The sequence below is a fragment of the Ahaetulla prasina genome, chromosome 3 (assembly GCF_028640845.1).
Source record: "Ahaetulla prasina isolate Xishuangbanna chromosome 3, ASM2864084v1, whole genome shotgun sequence".
Lineage (NCBI taxonomy): Eukaryota > Metazoa > Chordata > Lepidosauria > Squamata > Colubridae > Ahaetulla > Ahaetulla prasina.
The window spans coordinates 187,206,052-187,232,209 of record NC_080541.1 but is presented as its reverse complement, the minus strand read 5'-3'; the positions used below and the strand labels follow the sequence as shown (position 1 = coordinate 187,232,209).

The 26,158-nt window shown below is 35.3% G+C and overlaps 1 protein-coding gene across 5 annotated transcripts in view; it reads left to right on the top strand.

The window, feature by feature from the left end:
* NGF (nerve growth factor) overlaps positions 1–26,158 on the top strand; it is a 132,027-nt gene that overhangs the window by 29,742 nt on the left and 76,127 nt on the right. The window contains exon 1 of one of the 5 annotated variants that reach the window (XM_058178438.1): positions 24,691–24,714. The exons of the other annotated variants lie outside the window; for them this stretch is intronic. The gene's annotated coding sequence lies outside the window, so the exon portion shown is untranslated. Of the gene's footprint in view, positions 1–24,690; positions 24,715–26,158 lie in introns of those variants that run through there. 5 annotated transcript variants of the gene reach the window in all.

Here is a 26,158-nt window from a genome sequence, read left to right as displayed (position 1 = left end):
TTTTTTATTAGGCCTCAGCTAACACAGCTGGAAGGCTTTGTGAATAAACTAACTGTACTGAAGAAACATTCTCATGGGCTATATTATCTCTCCACATTAGAGGAATTATTATTGGTATAATGCCATCTTTCTGCACGTGCCTCCTTCTGTTCTGCCCATTAGGTGTATTTGAATGGTTGATAATCTGATCTGTCAATTCACATATTTGCTCTATCATGCCTTTGCATCATACTTCAAAATTATTATTTTTAAAATTCCAGATGTAACTTGTCTCAACACACATATATTTTGTACCCAATTTCCTGTTAATGTATGCAACTTTCTCCAAAATATACATTTTCCTTTGCAAAATTCCTAAGATTAATAGATTTGTTAATAAATCCCATAATGAGAAAAATACATACAGTATTAAACAGATACTCATGTAATCATCAGGAAACTCCATTTGCAGTTTTATCAAGCAAGAAATATTTAATATGTAATTTATTTATAATACACACATAAAATATCTTATCAGGAGGTAAAATTACATGATTAGGTACAATATATTTACTGGAGTATATATATTTTTGGACATAATCCTTAAATGCAGAAGCTTATTCAGAGATCTGCACTATCTGAAATATTATTACATCCTGCTTTGTATTGTAATCCAAAAAATGCAAATTAAGTTAATTTTCCAGAATCTCGGCCAGATAAAGAAGGAATAGCATTCACTACTAATTGTGGGTGTATTATAAAAAAATGACAAACAAGGAAAATAAGAAATTACTGTAGCAGTTTGCATTTGTGTCTGGAATACCGTGTGTGTGTGTGTGTGTGTGTGTGTGTGTGTGTGTGTGTGTGTGTGTGTGTGTTTGCATGTATATTCCAGCAAATTTAGATTTAGATTTCAAATATGGAAAGATAAGTACATCCTCAAAATGCTTAAATGTTCTGAATTTTCAAGTACCCATACCTACCTTTCTTATCTGAATAGAGCCCAATGGATCTTGGTGCCCAGCACATTAAGTTAATGAGATTTTTGGATCTTTATGGTAAATGAATCAACACCTACAAATTTAGGAATTTAAATGAGCAGCAGAAGGGATGTAAATAGAACATTGGCATTCAAATATGTTTTGGCTTGTAATTTTTGAAATCTGACTTTTCCATCTAAAAAGCTACAGTTGTTTTGATTAAAGGCAGGCTGCAGTAGTGTTCATATGGATTATAGCATTGCCTGGAAATTGATATGGTCACATAACATGCAACTTAAAACCTAAGTGTAAAAAAGCAAATATATTTCACCAACTACCATAGCTTATCTTTATTTATATTTATATTTAACTGTAGAATCTCTGGAATTTAAGCACGAAGGGTGGTGTGGATTGTAATTTTTGTTGTTGTTTTGATCAACTTCTGTTTAGAGGAAAAACATTAAATGTATCCCTTTCGGCAACTGACTTCAGGTTATACAACAGAATATAACTAAAACCAACTTAATGAATCTTTCATCATATATAGCTACTTCTAGCTTGTTTTTAAATAACAAGATTAAAACCAAATCAAAAATTATATGAGCATTGTTCGCACACAGTAAATGTTACTAAGTTTTGAATCTGTTCATCTATTTGAAACCTACATTGAACTAAATGTAAAGTAACTCAAGCTCCCACTAGATTTTTTTAATTAATTTTTTCCAAGATTTTGAGTTGTAATATGAGGCAACAAAGAGAGAATTCATGTGGTAGAAACAGCAAGTCCCTAAGGTCTCATATGGATAACAGACCTCTCTCATTTAGGAAGGAAGAATCTCCTGAACATAGAGAGCAAGTATGCATCTGCTATAAAGAAAAGATACTGTTTATTTATTTTATTTTTATTTATTTTATTTTGTCACAACAATATATGTAGGTATCATACAAAAGATTATATAGTATATAAACACATATATGAGTAAATATAAGGAGGTATAAGCATATATATAGGAAGAAGAAAAGAAAAAGAAAAAAAACAATAGGACAGGAACGGTAGGCACGTTTGTGCGCTTTATTCTGGGATTTTCCTCCAAGGTGCCCAACTCCATAGTTTAATGATAGAATTGTGAGGTGAGTGAGATCACCTGTGTTTATAAACTAATGCTAGGCTTTGACATAAAGGTTAATGCACAGTGATCTATTTACCTTTAACAGTTTCTTTGTTATTGCATCTGCTCTGAAACATCCAAGTTTGCCAATAGCATCAGAGGCTGCTCTTCTCCCTGTACAAATGGCAGTCTGTAGGAAAAGAAAGCTTTTTCTCCATCCACTGTGGTCCTAAGTTCCCCTCCCCCACCCTTTTTTTTAGAAGCACATAAAATGCAACTGCACATTTCTCAGTTTCTAATTGGGGGGGAGGGTTGTCTTTAGTTGAGGAACGGCTTAACCAGCCAAACTGAGCTATATAAACCCCACAGCTATAGCAGGTTGAGAACATTCTTCTCTGCTTCTCTTTCTGCCGTATTATCTACCTGTAAAAATAGAACTGGCATAGCCAAAATGTTCACCTGTCATTTCTGTCAATGAATTTGGTGAGTCAATGACATACTTCATTCAATACTTGCTGGAAGCAGCAGGTATATTTTGGCAAATACACAGTTGACAATGTTGTACCATTAATACGACTTAGCCCATGTGCCAAATTTTACAAAGTGAGCATCTTCACTATTTTATTTATTTTTCTTTGATTTATTTAGTTTGTCAAACATGTGCAAGATAACAGTTATAAGTATAAACATGGATAATGAACACAGGAAATAGGTACGAATAAATGGGGATAGTAGGACAGGGACAGTAGGCACGTCGGTGTGCTTATGCACGCCCCTTACAGACCTCTGTGATGTCAACAATAGACAGTTTAAGGTTAAAGTTATGGGTGTTTGAATATGTAACAACAGAGTCAGGTAGTGCATTCCTGGCATTGACCACTCTGTTGCTGAAGTTGTATTTTCTGCAATCAAATTTGGAGCAGTTTACCTTGAGTTTGTATCTATTGTGTGCTCATATATTATTGCAGTTGAAGCTGAAGTAGTTATTGACAGGTAGTACGTTGTAGCGGATAATTTTGTGTACTACGCTTAGGTCAGACCATAGTGGCGTAGTTCTAGGTTGTCCAAACCCAAAATTTCAAGCCTGGTGGCATAAGGTATTCTGTTGTGGGCAGAGGAGTGGAATATTCTTCTCGTGAAATATCTCTGGACTTGCTCAATTGTATTAATGTCCAATATACAGTGCGGATTCCAGGCAGACTATTAGCACAAGTATTTTGGTTGGGGCAAACCCTGTTTTGGAAATGAAGATAATGATATATTTTAAGTAAATTTTGTAGTTCTTTGAAGTCTCCTTGCCACCCCATAGCCCTTTTTTATAAGAAGTCAGCTGTATTCGGAAAAATACTCAGCTGTTGAAGTTGTTGAATGCAAAGAGACAGAAAGCCTAATAAGATTTTATTTCCTTTTTACTCTGTGAAATGCAGGTTTTTTTAACATTTGAGGACCAGAAATAGTTGCCAGATTATTTGGGTGACACATGACAAGAATCTTGGAATGTTGTCTAAATATCATGTAGCCAAACTAACTTAAAATATACAGCTGCATGATAAAACTGTAAAATTATTGTTACAAATTTCGTGAATTTCATATAGTAGCTCTAGTGAAAACCACTTGAACCATTAGCTGTAAATTGCAATTTCCCAGGACTGATATATTTATATCGATCTTTTTTGAAGTAATGTAAGCCTATAATTAAATACAACTGAATTTCCATGTTTTATGTCAATGAATAAGAGTAGGATGGAGCCTTGGGGGGGTCTTTTAGTTCAATACCCTGCTCTTTTCTTAAAAATCTCCAGGGTTGGAGCACCCACAACTTCCAGAGACAAGCCAATCCATTAATTGTTCTCATTGACAGAAAATTTCTCCTTAGTTCTAGGCAGGATCTCTCTTTGATAACTTTTCCTTCATTACTTCCTGTCCTGCGTTCAGTTCCTTTGGAAAATAGATTGATCCCCTATTCATGGTGACATTCCCTTCTCTTCAGGACTAGGCATTCCCAATTCCTGTAACTATTCTTCATATGTTTTAGCCTCCAGTCCCCTAATCATATTTGCTGCTTTTCTCAGCATTTTTTCTAGAGTCTCAAGTTGTTTTTTTGTATCATGGTGACAAAAACTGGATGCAGTATTCCAAGTGTGGTCTCACCAATACAATATAAAGTGGCACTAACACCTCATGGGACCTTGATACTACTATTCCTCTGTTGATGCAGCCCAGGACGACATTGGCATTTTTGGCAGCTGCAGCACATTACTGGCTCATATTTATATTGTCCACTAGGACTGCTAGCTGCTTCTTACAGTTACTGCTATTGAGCATGGTACCACCTATTTTATACATGTGCATTTGGTTTTTCTTGCCTAAATGTAGAACTTTACTTGTCTCACTGCTGAATTGAATTTTGGTGGATATGGCCCAGTGTTCAAGTATGTCAAGATCCTTTTGACATACACTTGAACCTATCTTCTAAAGTATTGGCTATTCCCTGCAGCTTAGTGTCATATGCAAATTTGATTTTTTTTCCTCCTTCTATCCCCTCATTTAAATCATTTATGAAGATATTGAAGAGTAACGGGCCTAAGACAAAGGTAGATCTAGGACAACTCACCATGGCCAACTTGCTGCATCCAACCTGACATGGCCAACTTGTCACAAGACAATTCAACATTGTATTTATCATTTCATTCAGTTACTTTTATTATTGGTGTCCATGTTTTTGTCAGAATCATTGTAACTCTTGTATTTCTGGATTCATGGTTCCACTGAAATTAATTTTAACTTCTGAATTTGTTGAATTGTCCTTCAGTGAGTTGTCCCATGACGGGTTGGCCACAGTCGGTTGGCTGTGGCAAATTGGCCCATCCACCTTGGGGTATCCCACTGTGTACTTCCCTTCATGTAGATGTAGCTCCATGGTTTTAGAAATGCTTAATGAATTTCTGCAAACATTTTTTTCTTATTTGAAATGCTTTTCTGAGTTGACATTTTTGTTCAGTATTTGAAATATAATTAAGCATTTTGTGATTTTCTGTTTGAACTTCTCAAAATATGTATTTTTCCCAGCCTTTTTCTTATGTTAGATTGCAAAAGAGTTGGAGAATGAATCTTGCCATCAAAAATATTTTCAGTTCCTCCCCTTCAATAGTATTCTGAAATATTTTGTTTGCCATGTTAGTACTTTAAAAATTCTGGTACTAAGTGGCTTGATTGCATCTACAGCTAAGCTACTAAAGAAGTAGTTTAGACAGTCATATAGACTTCATTTGTTAATGAAACAGGGTTTCGAAAATAAATGGCACAAAGAAAAAAGAACAGTATTTTTAATTCATTATGTGTTTCTTTATTCTTCATGCAGTGCAATCATTTTACAACAACTGTTAGACTTTTCTGTTTCTTTTCAGAAAAATTCAAATGGCCTTTAGAAATTAATTCAGTTTGTCTTTAAAGTGAATCCATAAGCATGGCTTTTTCATCCATAGTTATCATTAATAAGAATTTTGTGGCAAATTCTTAACTTCTATTTAAATACAGTGCTAATATTATTAACCAAATAGAATAGAATAGAATAGAATAGAATAGAATAGAATAGAATAGAATAGAATAGAATAGAATAGAATAGAATTTTTATTGGCCAAGTGTGATTGGACACACAAGGAATTTGTCTTGGTGCATACGCTCTCAGTGTACATAAAAGAAAAGATACGTTCATCAAGGTACAACATTTACAACACAATTGATGGTCAATATGTCAATATAAATCATAAGGATTGCCAGCAACAAGTTATAGTCATACAGTCATAAGTGGAAAGAGATTGGTGATGGGAACTATGAAACGATTAATAGTAGTGCAGATTCAGTAAATAGTTTGACAGTGTTGATGGAATTATTTGTTTAGCAGAGTGATGGCCTTCGGGAAAAAACTGTTCTTGTGTCTAGTTGTTCTGGTATGCAGTGCTCTATAGCGTCGTTTTGAGGGTAGGAGTTGAAACAGTTTATGTCCAGGATGCGAGGGGTCTGTAAATATTTTCACGGCCCTCTTCTTGATTCGTGCAGTATACAGGTCCTCAATGGAAGGCAGGTTGGTAGCAATCCTTCCCAAATACAATACACCTAAGCCTAACTGCTGGATATTTATGATCCCCATAGATGAGTGCAAGCATTACCTGAATGAATGTATATTTAAAGCTCAGGAGATTTGTTAGCACTTTTTCCAACTTGATGCCTGCCCAATATCCTGAGACAGGAGACAGAGAAAAATTCACTTACTTTGCAAACTGATTTAATTTCAAATTTTCAAAACTAGATACGAATTGAAATTTAATTAGCCTTCAAATTTCAAATTTCTCAGACTTTTGCAGTTTCGCTATGTATGCAAGAATTATTAAGAGAAAGCCTGTATAAAAATGCATATATTCATGAAAAATGTACAGAAACTGACAGATTCTCAGACATGAGAATAGAAAATAAAAATGATAGTTTTGCTGATCATTAGTGATTTCAATTTTGCTGATCATTATGACTTCAATTGTCAGAATTCCAGATAGGAAATCATTAAATTTGAATATATATAGACGGCCCCAGATTAGGAAACATTAATTTGTGATATGATTTTGTTTGAGGAGCCTATGACTCTCCAATGTTGCTAAACTTCAATTCCCAACAATTCTAGATAGTGTGACCAGTGTTGAGGAATGCTGAGAACTTTATTCAAGAGCATCTAGACTAGGGGTGTCCAAACTTGGCAACTTGAAGACTTGTGGACTTCAACTCCCAGAGTTCTGGGAATTGAAGTCCACAAGTCTTAAAGTTGCCAGGTTTGGACACCCCTGATCTAGACTCTAGAGGGGCACAGGTTCCCCTCTCTGACAATGCGAAATGTCAAATTTAAGATCTCTTACAATTACTGTATTTTTCCAACCTTCTCCCTATCTTCTTTGTTTTGCCAAATGAAATTATTTTCAATTTCAGTTATGCACAAGAAAAATTCATATGTCTTGCTATTCTATAGCTGTTTCCAGACATCAGTTCAACACAATATTTATTTTTCACATCCTTACTTGATTTAATGAAACTTATCTTTATGAAGAATGCCTATTTTTAGCATGAGAATATTCAGAAAAAAATGGCAAGAAAGAATTATATTTTTTTCACAAAACTTTATTGAATTTCAAAAAAATATAAAGTACAAAAGAGCAAAGGAAAATGTTACAAGGAAAGAAAAAAGAGAAGTAGGGAAAAAAGAAATTGGGAGGTGCAGACAAAAAGGGAACAAAGCTGTAGAAAAAAGTAATTTCTGACCTTTTTTAATACCAAAACACAGCATAAAATACAGTGACCCTTTGAGCTAATGTAAACCATAGCATACAGTATCATAAACTCTTCTAGTCATCAAATCCCAACATTAAAATTTCATTTCTTTCAATTCCAAGCAAAAAGTTCAAAAGTGGTTTACAGAAAGCAGATATTAAGCTAGATAAACCCTTTTCTTTAATCAATACACTTAATTTTGCTATCTTTACCAACTCCATTAACTTCACATCCATTCGTCCATTGTTGGTATTTGTGTGTCCTTCCATCTCTGCACATTAAGAAGCCTTGTTGCTACTACCATGTAAAAGAAAAAAAAATCCATTTCTTCCAATTTGTTATCCTTCCAACAAATCTAGGAGAAAGGATGGAAGAATTACAGAATCATAACTGGTTTCTCTTGACCATCCAAAGAAGGTTAGAAATTGTGAAAATAAACAGAGGCCTGAAAAAGCAGGTGCTAACTTTAGTTGTTTAGTGTGGCAATCAAAATGAATGCATCCACAAGAAATCCAAGTTAGTGTTGTGACCCAGGCCCAAATAGGTAGTAGGAAACTCAGTCAGTGAAAAAACAAACAAACTTTATTCGAACAACTGAGAAGTACTTCATTCCCAGTGTAGTTCAACTAAATTAAAGCAAATTCCTCCCAACACAAATTCCTCAGTCCTATCACAAACCTTGGTCCAATTAGGCAAACTGCCAAAGGCCTTTCTTGGCAAGTTCAGAAGTCACTGATACAAAAAATAAATACAAGAAGACGAAGCTACCAACATTGTTTTCCGGCAAAGCCCAAACGCCATTGCTGGTCTGTTTTAAGCCTTATGGGAGGGGCCAATAATCTCTTGGCCCTACTCCCAAGTCATCCTTTTTGCTTGAGCTGCTCTTGCCTTCTGGCAGCTCTTCTCATGTGAGCATTAGGAATAGGCTCCTCCTGCTTCTCTGCCTCACTACTATCAGTATCTGGAGTCTGCACCTCACTCCCCGAAGGCCCTGGCCCCACCTCAGCCTCATCGCTGTCTGACTCCATTGCCAGCTCTGCAGGCTGCTGGTGGACCACAACAGCTAGCCTCAGCTTGAACGCTTGCGGGGGTAGGCTTCAAAAGTTTTAGCAAGGGGGTCTCTGCCCGGTTGCTGGGTGGGCATGGCCATGGTGGCCCTGGCATAGTCGGCCTCCTGCACCACAATGGGGGGGGCTTTTTGGCCTGCCCGGGCTCCAGAGGCTTTTCTCGAGTCTCCAGGAGGGCAAAAATGGCCTCCCCAGGCTCCAGACACCCTCTGGAGGGCAGAAATGGGCCCATTTCTGGCCTTCCCAAACTTCATGTAGGCCCATTTTTTGCATTCCCCGAGCCTCCGTGCACGTCCTGCACTTGCCTGCATCCAAAATGGGCCGCATGGGGATTCCTGGGAGGGGAGGGAGGTGGGATTTGGGGGTTCTCCAAACTGCACAGAATCTTAGCTAGAGGTTCCTCTGAATTCTGCGAACCCACAGCAGCCCACCCCTGAATGCTTGGGGCTCCTCTGCCTTTACTATCAATCTGCTTTTAGGATTCTTTACTACTTCCCTGCAGTATGCTTTTCTTTAACTTGAATTCATTATTCCATTCCTTAAGTTAAACCTTGCATTCTGGAGTTATAAAGAACAGGACTTAACTATTCTCAGTGAAATATTTTCAGGTATTTAAGAGTGGTATCATATGCTTCCTCTATCTTCTCAGGTCTAGCTATTTCCAGTTCCTTCAACCTCTGTCAGATTTAGTTTCTAGTCCTTTAATCATACTTCTTAACTTTCTTCAAATCTACAGAAAGTTTCTTGAAATACTTTAACGTGAGGTCCCCAAACAGGAGAGAGTACTTAAAGTAAGGTTTGACTAATGCAAAATAAAAATCACTTCCTATGATTTGCATACTATATACTGTTAATATAGACTAAAAATGCATTTGCCTTTTTAGTCAATGCTAATTAGAATGTCATAGAGTAAGATACTCTCCCCCCCACCACCGATGCTTTGCTGAAATTAGCATCACATATATTTCACAATACCTAATTTACATCAGCATTGATTTTCAGTTTTTGATTCAGTTTTTGGTCTATTTATTATAGTTTTTTTCTCTCTGATATCAAACATCAGAGAACTTGAGCAGGTTATACTTTCTGTAAAATAAAACGTACTTGAAATCAATATCTCAAATACATATTTAGCTTGTAATCATGTAGTATTTGAAAATACATTTCATAATCACTATTACCAAGTCAGAAATTCTTCATTTAATTTCCTCTTTCTGTTAACACAGTGCATTTGTTTCTGTCCAAGTTCGTTTTCTTATTTGTTGTTCTTTTCTGTAAGCTAACAAAATTGTTTTGACTGTTCTTTCAGTCTTCTGGGATATTAGTTATCTCAGGCTATTTGCAAATTTGATAAGCATTCCCACTTCTTCATTTGTTCATTTAGAAAATAAATACAAATGTTGATGAGTAGAAAGCTGAAGGCTGGGACTTGGGGCAAGCCACTTGTTTGAGAAAGACTCACTGATAAGCATTCCCTGGGTACACTTTTCAAGCCAACAATGTATTCATTTAATTGACATGCCACCCAGCTTCCTATTCAGAATTTCATGTGGCACCTGCTCAAATGGATTGTTGAAATTAATGTGTACATATTGTATTTTATTCATATACCCTGGTCATTCTCATTGGCATTCTCCAAATCTTTTCCATATTCATATTATGTTATTCATATCTGAAAACAAAAGAACATCAAGGGGACATGAAGAATTAGTGTACAAAAGTCTGGCTCATGCTGTTCATCATACTTGAAAATCGCATCTGTCCTGGAGGATATGTACTTATCCTTGAAACTCAGAAAGTGATGGGAGTGGCTTGTTTATTGTAGGCATTATCTCCAACCCTATTGTGTGAAATTATGATTATTTGGCTTATCTCTGCAATTAACAGGATGAGGGGAATTTAAAAGAGGTTTGCCTTTTCTGAATAATTTCAACAGTGGGTAGAAAATCATTCCTCACCGACTTCCGGGTGGCTCCACCTCTTCGCTGAGCCCCTAATTAAAGGGGCTCTGCACTGAACATCGTAAAAGCCAGGAAAAGCCGGCTTTAATCTTTTTCCCTGGATGAAAGGGGAAAGATAAGAGCAGCAGGAAATGTTGGTAGACCTCCCCAGAGGCTTTGTTTTAATTAAGCAGAGCCTCGAAGGGTCAACGGGTCCCATAAATATTCCTGCCCTCCGACTTCAGTGCGTGCCTGCAAAAGCAGGAAAAGAAGAAAGTGTCCATCTCTGCTAATTGTCTTATCTTTATGGATTTCTTTAAGCAGACGGAATGAGTGCCAGCGGACAATTATTGGATTGCAAGTATTTTTGATTTCCTGACTTCTACCTTTTAAAAAAGAGAAACTTTTTTTCCTTTGTTTTAATTGACTCTTAAAGATGGCGCCTGAACGGGAGTGAAAGTGACGAATGGAATTTCAAACAGTCTGTGCAACTAAGAAGATAAGAAATGTTATGTGTGGATTTTAATGAAGTGAACTGAGCTCTCCTATACTTAAAGGGGAAAAGAGAAGTTTCTAGACTTATATTTTGTGAATTTTAAAACTGAAATGGCTACTAAACCACCTAAGACTGGGGGCAGAAGGGTTCTGAACCAGCTTTAGAAGATCTGATTAAAGAGCAAGGAAAGTGTCTGAAGAAAGGTTTAAGGAGATTATGGATAATAATGAGAAAATAAGAGAAGAAATAAAAGAGAATAATAAAAAAATAAGAGAAGATATCTTGATGGCTTTTCAAGGTTTGGCAAAAAGACTGGAGGTGGTGGAGGAGGAGGTGCAAGAAATTGTTCAGTCAAATCAACAAATAGAAAATAGAATGGGGAATGCAAATCAAATTGGATAAAATGAAGATCAAGTGGTGGTGATGCAGTATAGAATGATGGAAGGAGCTCTGAGAATTAGGGGTTTGAATGAGGAGAAAGGGGAAGATTTAAAAAATTTTTTATCAGAAGCTCTGGCTGAATTTATTGAACTTGATCCACAAGAGGTTGCTTATCAAATTGACAAAATTTATAGAGTTAATTCTTGGATTGCTAGGCAAAAGAAACTTCCTAGAGACATTGTGGTTTATTTTTTGAAAAGAACAGTGAGGAATCAAATTTTGCAAGTTGCTTTTCAGAAAAACTTGAAAATAGGGGAACAGGAGTTGAAGGTTTTGAAAGAGATTCCTCCCAAGATGTTAAGGGATAGAAAGGACTTTACATTTTTCACACAAGAACTTAAGAAATACCAGATTCAATTTAGATGGGAGGTTCCAGTTGGCTTGACAGTGTATTATCAAGGAAGGAGATATCGTATTGACACAGTGCTTAAGGCCAAAGATTTTCTTTCTACAGTGCTGAAATTTGAAATAGAAATAATAGAAAAAAGAATTCAAGAGACTCAAATGGGTGTGGAAGCTGAGGTGATTCCAGTGATGTTACCATCAGAGGAACAACCACAAGAACAAAGACTGACGAGGGGAGCCCTTAAGCGTAAAGAAAAGGAGCAACAAACTCAAAGTAAAGTTCAGGATTCTGCTACAGAAGCGGTGGGAGGAGCACGGCCGAAGATACGGGAGGACGATCTTCAGTTGATTGCTCAAAGGCTTCAGCAGTCCAGTAATGGCAAATAAAATCTTGACTTGGAATGTCAATGGTTTGAACTCAGTTCAGAAGAGAAGAAAAATATTTCATTATTTGAAACAATTTAAAAATGATGTTATTTGCTTATAAGAAACGCATATTAAATTATCAGATCAAAAGTACCTAATAAACTCAAAGTTAGGTAAACATTTTGTTGCTTCAGCTTTGGAGAAAAAACATGGCATAGTGGTTTATTTGAGAAAAGATATACCAGCCAAGTTAATAGAGGCAGATATTCACGGAAGATATATTGCTATTGAACTTACAATAGAAACAAAAAGGACTCTCTTGCTTGGTATATATGCACCCAATCAGCAACAAGAAAAATTTTATAGAATGTTATATGATAAATTGAATCTATGGGATTATAAATCGTGCATTATATTGGGAGATTGGAATGGAGTAATAGATACACGAAAGGACAAGAGAATTTCTTCCAAGAAGATACCTGCACATGCAAAGCTGCCTAAATCCTTTTTTGATATGATAGAAGATTTTGAGTTAAGAGATGTATGGAGACTGCAGAATTTGGAGGAAAGAGACTATACTTTTTTCTCTGATAGGCATCAATCCTTCTCACGTATTGATTTTATTTTAATTTCTAATGATTTGCTTTTTAGGGTGAAGAAAACTAAGATATTTCCAAGATGTTTGTCTGATCATAGTCCTGTTTGGATGGAATTGCAATATGGAAAAGAGGGTAGAAGAACTTGGAGATTAAATGAAAATTTGTTTAGATATCAGGATAATGTAAATCAATGTAAAAAGCAGATGAAAGAATTTTTTGATTATAATTTGAATAATGAAACATCGATAGAAATGGTTTGGGACTCAGTAAAGCTTTTATGAGAGGTGTATTAATATATCTTAATAATAGACAGAGAAATAAGCAACAAAGACAGCGTAGGTATTTAGAAGAGGAAATTTATAAGAAACAACAATTATTAATACATAATCCACATGATCAAAAACTTAAAGATGCAATAAAGTTACTACAGAATCAATTTAATATGATAATGGCTGATCAGGTGGCAACAAATATACAATATGCCAAACATAATACTTTTGTAACGCAAATAGACCTGGTAGGTGGTTAGCATACACTTTAAGGAAAAGACAAAAACAACGACTATAGAAAAATAGAATATAAAGGTAAAGAGATATCAACAGGATATAATTAAAAAAGCTTTTTTAGAATATTATACAAATTTATATCTTAAAGATAATATATTGAATAGGGATATTGATAATTATTTGAAGGAATATAAGGTTAAAAATTTAACTTTAGAACAAACGGATGAACTGAATCGCCTATAACCTCGGAAGAAATTATTTTGGTAATTAAACAATTAAAATGGGGAAAACTCCTGGTACGGATGGGCTCACAGTTAGTTATTATAGGAATTTACAGGATGAGATGTTAGGTCCACTTAAGGAATTATTTAATCAGATACAACTAGGAGAATTCTCATGGAGAACCTCTTTATTTCATTGATACCAAAAGAGGAACAGGATTGTTCTAAACCTGGGAATTATAGGCCAATCTCACTTTTAAATAATGATTATAAGATTTTGTTAAAATAATAGCTAATAGATTAATGTTGATTCTGCAGCGAAGAATTCATAATGATCAATCTGGATTTATAAAAGGGAGACAGATGAGGAATAATGTTAGGCAGATTGTTAATTTACTGGAGTACTTAGAAAAGAAAAATTTTATTCCAGCAGCATTTATTTTTCTCGATGCAGAGAAAGCTTTTGATCGATTGCATTGGGATTTTTTATTTAAATTAATAGAAAAGATGCAATTTGGAGATGGTTTTTTAAGAATAATTAGGGCAATTTATGGAGAGCAAACAGCACAGATTATAATCAATGGTAGCTTAACAGAACCTTTTAAGATTGCGAAAGGAACAAGACAGGGATGTCCTTTATCACCATTATTGTTTATTTTAACTCTAGAACCATTATTGGATAAAATACGGGAAGTAAAGGAGATCGAGGAATTAGAGTTAGACAGTATGAATATAAGTTAAGAGCTTTTGCAGATGATTTGGTGATTACTTTAACAAACCCTATAAATTCTAGTAAATCTTTGTTGGAAATAATTGATCAATATGGGAATGTCTCAGGGTTTAAGGTAAATCAGAAAAGACAAAAAGTGATAATAAAAATATGGCCAGACAACAGAAAGAAAAACTAGAGGAAGTAACAGGATTTGAAATTGTAAAGAAGGTTAAGTACTTAGGGGTTTATATTACGTCAAATGTGAAATTGTATAAGAATAACTATGAGGTTTTATGGCAAAAGTTCAGAAGGAGTTGATTGTTTGGAAAAATTGCAATTATCTTTGCTGGGGAGAATTGCTGCTATTAAAATGAATGTTTTACCTAGATTTTTATTCCTCTTTCAGATGATACCAATAATTAAGAAAGATAAGAATCTTGAGGAATGGCAGAAGGAATTAACAAATTTATATGGGAAGGTAAAAAGCTAGGGTTAAAATGAAAATAATTCAAGATTCTCGGAAAGGGAGGTTTAAAATGCCTAATTTTAAATTATATTATGAAGCAGCTGCTCTCTCTGCAATAAGTGATTGGTTTAATTTAACAGAGGACAGAATTTTGAATATAGAAGGTTATGATTTGCTATATGGATGGCATGCATATTTAATTTATGACAAAAAGTGGATAAGGCCTTTAAAAATCATGTGCTAAGAAATGCCCTTCATGTGTTTGGAAAAATACTCTTATAAACTAAATTATAAGGTTCCTATATGGGCAAGTCCTAGACATACAGTAGAAAATATAAACATAGAACAGAATCAGGAAATGATTACATATAAAGATCTTTTGTATACTGAAAGAGGTAATTTGCAGTTAAAATCTCTGCAAGTATTAAGAGGAAGGAAAAATTATACTTGGTTTCAATATGAGCAACTACGTGCTAGATGGAAGGAGATCAGAAAATTGGTATAGAGCAGAACGAGGGAAATTTGGTAAAGCAAATTAGAAATCAGTCTCAGGAGCATATAAAGAGATTGTATAATGTGTTACTTGAAATAGATTCTGAAAGGGACTTGGTAAAGGACTGTATGATAAAGTGGGCACAAAATTTTCAGGAGCCAATATTATTGGAAACTTGGGAAAAATTTGGGTTAGAAATGTTAAATTCATGCAGGCACAGAATCTGAGGAAAATTTTTATAAAATGTTTTATAGATGGCATCTAGATCCTAAAAATTATCGTATGTATCCAGAAATGCAAGCAAAATGTTGGAGATGTAATTGTGATGACGCTACATATTTTCACATTTGGTGGACTTGTAAGGACATAAAGGCCTTTTGGATAAAAATTTGGTGGATTTTACAAAATGTTTTGAAAAGAAGATAAAGTTCCTGCCGCAATTTTTCTTGTTGGGAATTATTACGGATTGTACAGTAATTGAGACTAAATTGATTTTAAATCTAATAACTGCAGCAAGATTACTAATAGGACAATATTGGAAGAAAAAGAAGTACCAACAATAGAAGAATGGATATTGAAAGTTGCCAATTTGGCTGAGATGGCGAAGATATCAGCCTTTTGAAAGACAATACGCAAGAAAGATACTTAAAGGAATGGAAAAATGGATTGACTATATTCAACGAGATATCAGACTAAGAGTTATCAGACTGTTTTGAATGATTATGATGTATTATTTTGATTGCTTTTGGGGAAGTTAGGAATTGATGATTGTAGGGTATAATTAAGTTGGGACGAAAATTTTTTAGCATATGTTTGTTTTATTTTTAACTATACCTTGTGCTCATTCCGGGAAGTCGGGGGGGGGAGGGGGGTTGCGAAGGGAGGGGGGGAGGGGGGGAAAGGGGAAAAAAAAATTTTGTAAAACTTTTTGAATTAAAAAAAAAAAATCATTCCTCAGAAGTCTTAGGCAACTGACAGACATTGGGTTGTTTATAGTTAAAGCATTGCCGCTTATATAATGTTAAGTTTGCACAATTTCATAAGAACATAAAATGAATTTAGTTAGAAGTAATAGCTTCTCTTGCCACAACCTCAACTCCACCCTGATGATTCATGCAACTTACTATTTAGCCAAGCTTCACCATTCTTAATTGTACAGCTTTTGTCTGTACTACAATAGTTCAATGATTACTAGCCTCAGTACATAGTCCTCTCCTATTTATTTATTTATTATTTAGGAATTTACATTTAGGAAAATGTATATGGCCACCCTACTAATCTCAGTGACTCTGGGCTGCTTACAAAAATAAAAGCCCAATATAAAATACAATAAAAAGCAATAACTCCTACCCCCTTGGCGACAACAACTTAATTGAATGGTTATTAACTCAATATTCCTAAGGAGAATTGCCAACTGCTATATTCAAAGCAAATTCTTATATATTAAAATACCAATTTAATATTATGATAATATGATTGTCCTTTAATATATAATTTATTACTACTACCCTTAGATTTGTTCTTCTAGAAACCTAAAATATAAATTACATGAATTAAGAGTAGAAATGTAATCACATCTGATTATTCCACCATAGCTAATTATTTGGGCTGTACTTGCTTGGAAAATGATTAGAGAAAAGAGCTTTGAACCTCATGTAAGAGAATTCTTAAAACAACTTTTTCAGGCTTTTGTGCAATCTAGAGGGGGAAAAGTCTACTGCCACTTTAAAGAATTGACTAGCTGACTGACTGAATGGATGTATTGGGTGCCCAATTCCAAAATGTCTCTGGGTGACATCATAGGTTAAAATGTTATATAAAAATAACCATTGGCCAAGGGACAACAAATCACCTTATTGCATCACCCACCCACCCACCCCAATTTAAAGACTCCTGCCTGCCCAAACATCTAACCCAAAAGCTGAGGGGGAGGAAATTTTTATGATGATTGGTGGAAGACAGACAAAATGGGGGTTGCATGAATTTCCTGGGGTTGCTGCTCAAAGTGACATATTCAATATAACTTTAAACCAGTATTTTCCCAGGTCTATTTAGAAACCTGCAAAAGTAGTTGTGCTTTCATAAATAGCTGATAGGTGTTCTGCTCAGATTGTCCAAAACATTTCTGAATGATTTTACGTGTGTGCACAGTTTTACTGATTATGCAAGCAACTTTAAAATGAGGAATATTTGTAAATAATCATTTTAGCTCCTTGCCATATTAGGTGATAAAAATGTTTTATTAGGAATTTTGATGTTCTTTTCATCCTACAATGTGATCTGTGCACATGTACATTCCATTTATGTTTAGATTATATGATCTAGCAATGAACTTTGCAGTCTGAGATCATCCCAAATATTCCTTTAGGTTTGATTCTAATACAGGAGTGTCAAACTTGCAGCCGGCCGGCCGTGCTGCACCTCCCCGGTCTGGTTTAGTGAAGGGGGGAAGTCCTGATATGTCACGTGACGACGCCATGATGATGCAAGTTTGATACCCCTGTTCTAATAGAACTCATTGAAGATTCCTACCTTTTGATAAACTTCATTTTAACATGTTGAGTTGTCATTTTAACATGTTGAGTTGATTTAATTGAATTATTTTTATTATCTTACTTCTACATCAAAGGATGGCCTCAGTTTCAGTTAATTTAACTAGGAATGCAGTTGACTGAGGTGAATTTCTATATCCACTCAATTTAGGAGTAAGCTTAACTGATCTGTGTAGGTATTTGTAGACTACAGAGTCAGAGATGGTTTTTGAAATAGGAGATGTTTGTATGAAGCAGATCACAAAGGCTACCCAATCAGTCAAAAAGAGAACTTAGTTCTCAGGATACCTGAGCCTCCTCTAGTTTCAGATATGTTTAAACAACTGATCAATATCTTATAGATGAAACTGAACAAATAGTTGAGGTATTTTTTAACACTTTTATTACTAAATTGCTCCTACCCATTTGAAATATGATGATGAAATTCACAGAATAAATGTGCTGGGTGGAATCCACAATAGTACAAATGTTTTTCCCTTGCTAGCTCTATATTTTCTTTTTAACAGTATGGATTTGTTAAGTGTATTTAACTCTATTCCTGGCTTTTTAAATATACTCTGTTCTCCATTGTTGTAAGTGAATATTCTTTCTTGTATGAATGTCACACACAACTCTTCCACCATTTTTTTTTAAAAAAACAGTTCATAGGCAAGCTTGATTTTCACAGTGCTAAGTTTAGAACTGTTTGTTCAAAGATCATTTCTGTCTTCAGTATCTAATTTGGATTAATTATCTCATATGTCAACAGAACTCAGCAGCGGCTATGTCACCCTGTTAGCACTTAGAATTGTCCAAGCAACAATACAGAACTCTCCAACCAATTCTTCAGAGAATGATAAGGCCTTAAGGGGATGGGCTGACACCAACTCCTGTTGGTATTTAAAAACATATAGAATTTTTGTGGATATTATTTACATGTTCAACTTTTAGTCATAAATTAATTTGTAAATGAATCCATGCCAGTTATCAAATTGAAAGGCATTATTAATAGGAAGTGAAATAGAAATGTGTGTTTGCTTCTGCCTTGCAAGTTCTCATGGGAGAGATCATCAAGTTCAACATTTTGCTCACCTTTTGAGACAACATCCAGTATTACAGTGTTGTAATAGTCTCTACAAGGGTGTTTCCCTTTGCTGTTCTTTTATCTCAAGAGACAAACCTGCCTCCCAATGCCATCAAAATCCTATCAATGCTTGCATTATAAATTTTAATCTGATTTTTAGAAATAGTTTATACTATCTTCCAATAATGCCATAATCTACAGTTACTCTAACTTGGCCTGAGTGCTAAAATTGAATACATAAATAACGTCATAGCTCAATTAACCACACCTAGCTTCCTATGAAACAGAAAATGCATCTGCCCTGTAGTTCTCCTCTTATAAAACTATTCCTATATAGAAACAGTTAATTTTAGAAGTCTCAGGCAGATAAATGAGCAGGATGACTGATTATATCTGATTATATTCGCATATCTGGTTGAGCTGCAAAGCTATACAGCAAAAACAACCCCTCTCCACAAACCCCTCTGCGAAATATAAGGTGTTTTAAAAATTTGTATGAAAAAAAAATGTTATCCTAGGAATGCAGATAAGATAATCTCACTGAGAAGGAGAGATAAGGGATAAATTAAAGCATAATATATGCAGTGCTGTTTAAAAAGACAAAGAGGTAAAATTGCCAGTTCTACATTATCTGATGTATTTACTTCTGTAACTTGCATATTGAGGCAATATGCTTAGATTTGAGGACCTTATATTCATCTTGATTTGTCAAATGCATGTAAAACATTTATGACAATGTAAGAATCAAAATGTCCTCTGACTTAAACAGCGATTACAGCCACCCAAACACATTTATTTCTCAAGCACTTTTTTTTACTATTTTTCAGGCTGCTCTTCTCCCTTTTGCTACTTCTTTGTATTTTCTTATGATCTCAGATGAATGATCACAGATAATTAAGTGTCATAATAAAAGCTACCATGGTACAGTGGTTAGAATGCTGTATTGCAAGCTAATTCTGCCGACTGCCAGCAGTTTGATTCCAGGTTGGTAAAATGAGGACCCAGATTATTGGGACAATATTCTGACTTTGTAAACCACTTAGAGAAGCCTGTAAAGCACTGTGAAGTGGTCTATAAACTATTGCTATTGCTATAATCTCACATGGATATGTAACTAGTCATAATGGAAATGTGTTGAAATAATTAAGAGAATTGTAGGTTGTTACAATGAAGGCAGTGCTTTGATTAGTCATATTGACTAAATTTGCCATCAAAGATCACATGGAACAGATAAGCAGGTGGTGTCAGTTTCTGGCCTATGACAAGTTTCACCTAAGGCTAATTCACAGACTGATTTATTCCCATTGATGTGCAATATTACCTTTAAATTATTTTTAATTAAATATAAATAAAATTTAAAAATATGTAGATAAGGAGATTGCTTATCATTTGCTTCTAGTTTAGTAAAGCAACGTTTAGTGTGGAAGAATAAAAAAATATTCTTGCCAACATACATCTTGAAAATAGAGAGAGATAACATAAATCATTGTAGAACAGAATAGATTGCCGTGTTGAATCAATAGCTCTAGTGGTTCAAAATGTTGGACTTTCTAGTCTTGCAATGGGAAGACTATTAAAGACTATTATGCAGAAAGCAGTTGTACATTCAAAAAGTATACTCATGCTGTAAATGTGAAAGATAAACAAAACTAATTTTATAAAATAATCACAGAAATGAACACTCAGAATTTAGCATTATAAAAAAAAAGCATCTCGGGGTGTTATTAGGTTCCAAATAAAGCTTACATTGTGGGATTTCTCCAGTAATCTACTGGAGAAATCCAGTAATCCAGTAATCTCCAAGCATTTTTCTACTTTTTTTCAAATTCAAAAGTTTACTTTTTAATTTTTTTTTTCAAAAACAGCCAAAGTCACATTGTATTGCTACTTAGTTGAACTTAACATTTTATCTTCCTTCCAATAAGAATAAGGACTATGAATTATTAGCACTATAATTGACACTATCACCTTTTTTCTATCCTGATCTCCACTTCTTTCTAGACCTCTTGTTTTAGTTTTAAGGGACAAGAGAATAATTTGGCTCTAGTGGACAATTGTAGCTCAATATCTGCTTTTTGAAGAATCTATCACTAATAGATAAAGAATTCTACCAGTTAAATCATTGTTCTGAGATAGTACCATATATCTGTTATCAGCTTCTGAGAGATATAAAAGAAATACAGCTGGGTAAACATCTGTATATATCTGTTAGCATCCTTGATCAGTGTACTTAACAAAGCTATTATTAATCTTTTAAAAAATTCATTACTAATAATGTTAGTCTGGGTTCTTTCATCAAAAGCAAATAATCAGCTTTTTGCCAACATTCATCCAAGAGAATTGTAAGAAGATGTTTTAATATTCATTTAATAGTCCAAGTTGTTAAATAAACATTATCTATGGATTTGGCTGCAGTTCCTAGAATAAAATATCTGGAATCTATTTAATCTAGTAGGATTTTTTTGTCCAAGCACTAGCATTTGTACAGTTCACAATATGTTCAATTTACATATAGAAAAATGCATTTAATGTCTCCTCTATGTCAAATTTAATTCCTAATGGCTTCATAGACACATCTATGTAGAGTTCATAGCAAAACAACAACAACAACAACAACATAACAAGTGATTTTCCATAACCATTTTCTGGCATATTTTTAACTTTCTAATTCAAAGCATATACTGTACACGTATATTATATGTACCCAACAGTATTTCTTGGTGTTCTTCCATTAAGAACAAATCAGGTCTGGCATGCTTACCTTTTCCTGATCAGTTAACATTGGCTAGTTACTTACCATTTCATAATCTCGAAACACATTTTGTGAATTTAGAAAAATGAAATTATTTATCTTAAATGTTTGCATGTTTTATCTTCTTTAATGATTTAAAACTTTCATATGAAACAGGATTGTGACAGGATTCACTACCTTGGAAGTAGTTGGATGGTGCCATGGAAGAGATGTAATTCAAATTAGGATTTGCTCTGTTGTGTCAACTATTACACTTTCTGTTTTTTGAACCTCAATGATCCATCAAGACAAAGATGTTCTAAATTTAATAAACAGAGACCTACAAAGTTGCATAAGAACCAGATTACATAAAGACTTAGTATGCAAATAAGGGCAAACAAAATGTTCCTTTTGGAATGGCAAAAAGTTGTTGAGTTCAGTGGAATGGAACATGACATATTTCAGAAAATCTTCCTTCCCTTTATTTTATTTTTTTCTTTATTGAAAGCATCACCTCACATGTAAGCTGAAAGAATGAAAATTGCCCATGGAAAGGGATTCTCGCCAGGTAAAGAATATGAATGATCTTACCAGGTCCCATTATATAACCACAAATTGTTCCAAATTGCATTACTGAAATTCAATCAAACTATTTTGACTGATTTTGCAAGGTGAGGTAAGGTGAGGTAGAAACCAGCATAAGAACATGAGTAAAATGGACAAATGAAGTATAAATAAATAGGTAGCTTCTTTGAAAATACTTATTAGAATTCTCTTGTAAGCTTAACTCAGGGGTGTCAAACTCACATCGTCATGTCATCATCACATGACGTATTGAGACTTTTTTCCCCTTCGCTAAACCGGGCATGAGTGTGGCTAGCATGTGACACATCAGCCCACAGGCCGTTAATTTGACACACCTGGCTTAACCCTTCCAGTAAATATTTACCTAATTGTGTAATACTGCTGTAGTTTATGATGTAAGCAAGTTGCTGAATGCAAGATTGACTAGATGAAATGCCAAGAAGAATTGCTGTATCTGATATGAAACAGGAAGCTTGATGCATCCATGTGGTCCCTTATATTCTTTCTACAGCCACCACTCCAAACAATTTCAGTCCAAAATGATAAATTTTCAGGCTCTGACTCCCAAAGCTTACTCATTCTTATGACTGTTAAACAGAAGCAAGAGAGAATTGATAACATTTAAAAATATATTGATGTTCTTATAATCTGCTTTGCTATTTGTTTCCAATAAAAATTTATCAGATTCCAACTGATGCCACCTAGTCCTATTATGGACTGTCTTCAACAGAACAAAAGTTTCATGGGTGTCCTTATGTAAAACTTCTGTTTCAAAAACATACAACCCAACAATATGCCTTTAATTACTCATTGCACACAATTAAATTTTAAATGTATTGTGCCTATTCTTCAGGTTTTATATTAGGAGCCAGGACAAACAAATGAACCCACCTACTTTACAAAGTAGGAGAACAAGGAGACTAAGAACTTGAAAAGGAAACTATAGTATTAGACTACAAGAAAAATGTAGGCCAATTACAATGAAACAAATTTAAAATTATAACCAACAAATACATCACATCTTCCCTTTATTAGAGGACCAGTGGAAATATTTTAGACCTCATGTTTGCCTAAGATTTAGCACTTTTTCAACACACATAGTACATAACCAGGGGCGGTATTCACTTAACTTCACTACCGGTTCACAAATGTGAGCATACATGCAGGACCTTCTGCGCAAGCGCAAAGCATCAAAAACGGGACATGATTATGTCCGGGTGGGTGGGGAGAGCCTACTGCCACCGCCGCTATTAGTTCACCCAAACCGGATAGAATCGGCTGAATACCATCACTTTACATAACCAACTATCAAAAATACATTTGAAACCAGTGTTATTTATATGGGTGAGTTAAAATGTAGGCTGACTTTCCTAGCTAGAAACAAAGAAAAAAAATTAGAATGACATTACACTAAGCAGGGGTTTCAAACTCAAGGCCTGTGGGCTGGATCCAGGCCATGGGTGCTTAAATCTGGTCTGTGGGGCCTGCCTGGAAATCTCAAAGAATTGGGCTGTGGTGCCTCTGCCGCAACCTGTTCTGGTCAGCAGGCCGTCCAGGTTGAAAATAGGGCACGAGGGGGGGGTTGTCACGTGAAGCCCCCCATGCCCCGTTTTGGCTGGCAGGGTGCTGCAGGTGGTGTCTGTCCTGCCTCCTCCCCCTCCCCATTCCCTGCCTTCCCTGCCGGCCCAAGGAGAACTATAATGCTGATCCAGACCTTGAAGAAATTCAGTTTGACACCCCTGCACTGAGCATTTTTAAAAGCAACCTGCAAACATTACCAATGTTTTTCATTGCTTTATTCTTGTCCTACTCTGATTCCATTTTTAAACATGCTGTGTTCACCTGGTGATTCTAACCAATGAGGAAGCTGTGTAATGAGCATGTATGCATAATCTGTACCCAATTAAATGTCCATCTAATAATCACACTGTAATATCTTCAATTTCACACTATTGTATAGGGGAAAAAATATGTGGTAATCCCAGTAATGGTGAATTAGGAATTAGCACCTGTGAATCCATTAGTCTGCTGTCAGATAGCTGAAAGCAGCTTAGAAGAAAACATATCACATTCAAAATGATAACTAAGAATGGTATATTCCTGTCTATGTGATTATATTTAATTATTAGGAAGTCTTACTTTGTAATTAATCCATAATTGAGATAGTTTTTGCTGCAGCAATACTGAAGTGACGGGATTTGGGGCTGAGCCAAAGGGCTATCCCACATGAGAGCTCAATTCTATTCTCAAGCTTTGCAATTCCCCATTGCCAGATGTTTTCAAAAGCTGCTTGTGCTCAGTTGTGGTATATTTAAAGCTCATTTGTGGTGTATCTAAAACTATCCTTTTTGAAAAAGTTGTTACCCTGTAGAGCTTGTGGGCAGACTGTTTATCCATTTGCACTATCTCTTTCTTCACCTCACCTCCCAGCTCCTGACCCTAACAGTTTTTTCTAAAGGGAGAAGCAGTTTGATGGCTTTTTATCTCCCCTTCACAGAACCTGTCTGGATTTCTTTTCCTCTTTTATTTTGCATATGATCAGGGACCTATATCCAGTGGTAGGTTTTTACCGGTTCGCTGCGGTTTTGGTGAATCATGCAATGGCATCGGGAGGCTCTGGCCACCCACCTGGACTTCATCGCGGATGCTCTGCGCATGCGCAGAAGGTTCTGCCCATGTGCAGAAGCGCCACATGCGAGCGAAGCAAGCGCATGCATGCGCACGCTCACAGTTCTGAACCGGTAGCAAAGGTAAGTGAAAACCACTACTGCTTATATCCTTTTAATATAAAGTAAGGATGTTGCTGTTGGGGGGTGGGCTTGAGGGTTGCATTTTTGTTTTTGCTTAGTTTCCTTTCTGTATGGAATGAAATAAGAGGATTTTTGTTGCTCTAGGCGTCAAACGGGCAGCCAGTGTCATGTGCACTCTGGCTGTGCAAAGGCAAAAAAAAGTCACAGTATGTCATGTGATGTGATACAAGGAAATTTGGAGAAAATTTGGGTTATGTGAAATCCTTGATTCTTGGTCTCAGTATTTTGAAGTTAGCAGAAATCAATAGCAGATTATCTTCAAACTGCTTTTGAGTAAAAATAGTGATGCTTTATCTTTCAAAGGAGTTTTTTTCTGGGGAAAATTTCCCAGATTGTTTTTTATCTTACATTTCGCCCGCCCACCCCACAAAAGAAAGTAGTGATATCTGAATATATTCACCTCCATTCTTCATTAAAGATTGCCATATTCTCTCACCCAAACAAACGTTAGAAATTATGGAGGATACAAAATGGTGGCTAACAAAGTTTAGCTCTAACTTTGTTACAGTTAGAAAACAAAATATCTTACTAATATTTATATGGTGATCCTCATCTTTGGGAGATTGGTGAGAATTTTCTTTTTTAATTGAAGAAATTCTGTGAAGGGATTCCTCAGTTTCTGTACCCAGAAAAAGAACGGATAATTTTAAAATGACATGCTTGCACAGGTCTATTACAAATTATAGGCTTTCCACAGTAAAAGTGAATCCCCAAAACGAAATCTGGATTGTAAAATGAGATATCAAGAGTATCAAATTACTGATTCTTAGAGAGTGTTGGAAATCTAGAATAATCATAACATGAATTAAACCCAGACTTCCACTTGAACATTTTTTAAGTCACCAGAATTCTGTTTCATCTGGTTGTTCTAGAGGTTTATTTCTCTTTATTAAAAAATTAAAGAAAATTTTTTCTTCCCTAAAGTTAATGACTAAGTACTGGCACTGGTTATTTAACTAAAAGAAAATCACTGCTGTAAGGAGTGGGGGGAATCCAATTTCTGCATGGAATTGTTTGAATTCATGGTTTTTTTAGACTTAAATGTCTAAATTGCATGGGGTTAGTGGTGAGGGAGAGAGTGTTTGGTTTCCTTCCTTCTATAGGTGTGTGGGGGTGGGAAAAGAAACCAGCACTTAATCTTAAGGATTCTTTTACTCAAATAAACCACATCTCTTAGGGTAGATGGGATCTATAGTGCTCTTGTTAATCCAAGCCAGTTCCCTGACTAGAGAGTTGTGCTTTGTTCAAGATGTCATGGTCAAATGGAACCAGAAAAACGAAACCCTAGAAGGTTGTGAGGCTTTTAAAGGTAAAGTATATGTATATCAAGCAAATTTGGGATAGCAGGTTTTCATCTCTCCTGCTGACCTTTGCTACCGAGTTG